The sequence below is a fragment of the Colobus angolensis genome, unplaced genomic scaffold (genome assembly GCF_000951035.1).
Source record: "Colobus angolensis palliatus isolate OR3802 unplaced genomic scaffold, Cang.pa_1.0 Scaffold5, whole genome shotgun sequence".
Lineage (NCBI taxonomy): Eukaryota > Metazoa > Chordata > Mammalia > Primates > Cercopithecidae > Colobus > Colobus angolensis.
In genome coordinates, this window is record NW_012118487.1 from 18,703,271 (window position 1) to 18,704,220 (window position 950).

Here is a 950-nt window from a genome sequence, read left to right on the forward strand (position 1 = left end):
GCCTAGCTAATTTTGTGTATTTTTAGTAGAGACGGGGTTTCACCATGTTAGCCAGGATGATTTTGATCTCCTGACCTCGTGATCCACCTGTCTTGGCCTCCCAAAGTGCTGGCACTACAGGCGTGAGCCACACCTTACACATAACGATAAGTGCAGGTGGAAAGTTGTTAAGACCGAAGGCAGCCATATTCTTTGGACCTAACGTTTTCCTGTAGGAATAATTTGATTCATTTTACCCCCTGGGAGCAAGTGTTCAAGAACCTCCTCCCTGTAAGTGCAGAAAATTTAGATGTCTTTCTCTCTGAAATGCCCCAGCGCCCTCCTTCTCACTTGTCCCTGAGTTCCCCCATTGTTTGGTTGGGTCCAGATGGGCTTGGTCCCATGTCTACGTATAATGAGGGTGGAGAAGAGTTGAGGCATAGACCCTGGTGTCATCAGGTCATGTCCTGAGCCTAGATGGACAAAGCCCAGAACTCACCTAGTGGCCAAGGGCATTCAGGAGAGGCAGTGTGCCCTACGGAAGTCGATCTCAGCATTTGTGCTGCCATCTCTTCCAGTCTAACTGGCGAGGGACATTTAGGTGAAGACCTTTCACATTGCCTTCCTCGCAGTCAAGGAAGAGGTCAGCTAAATTGGTCCAGGAACTTTGAATCAAACTCCTTCAATTCCTTGTCAGCTCATGGGTGTAGGTGGCAGTGAGTCATGGTGGGCACAAGTGGATAAGGAGTTGGGAGAGTTTGGGTCTTCTCAGTAGAAGGGGCTAGGTAGGGTTTGCATCTGCCTCTGGATTTTGTTGTTGTGGTTGGTGGTGGTTTTTTATTTGTTTGTTTTATAGAGACAGGGTCCCACTGTGTTACCCAGGCTGGTCTCAAACTCCTGAGCTCAAGAGATCCTCCCACCTCAGCCTCCCAAAATGCTGGGATTACAGGCGTGAGCCACCATGCCGGCCC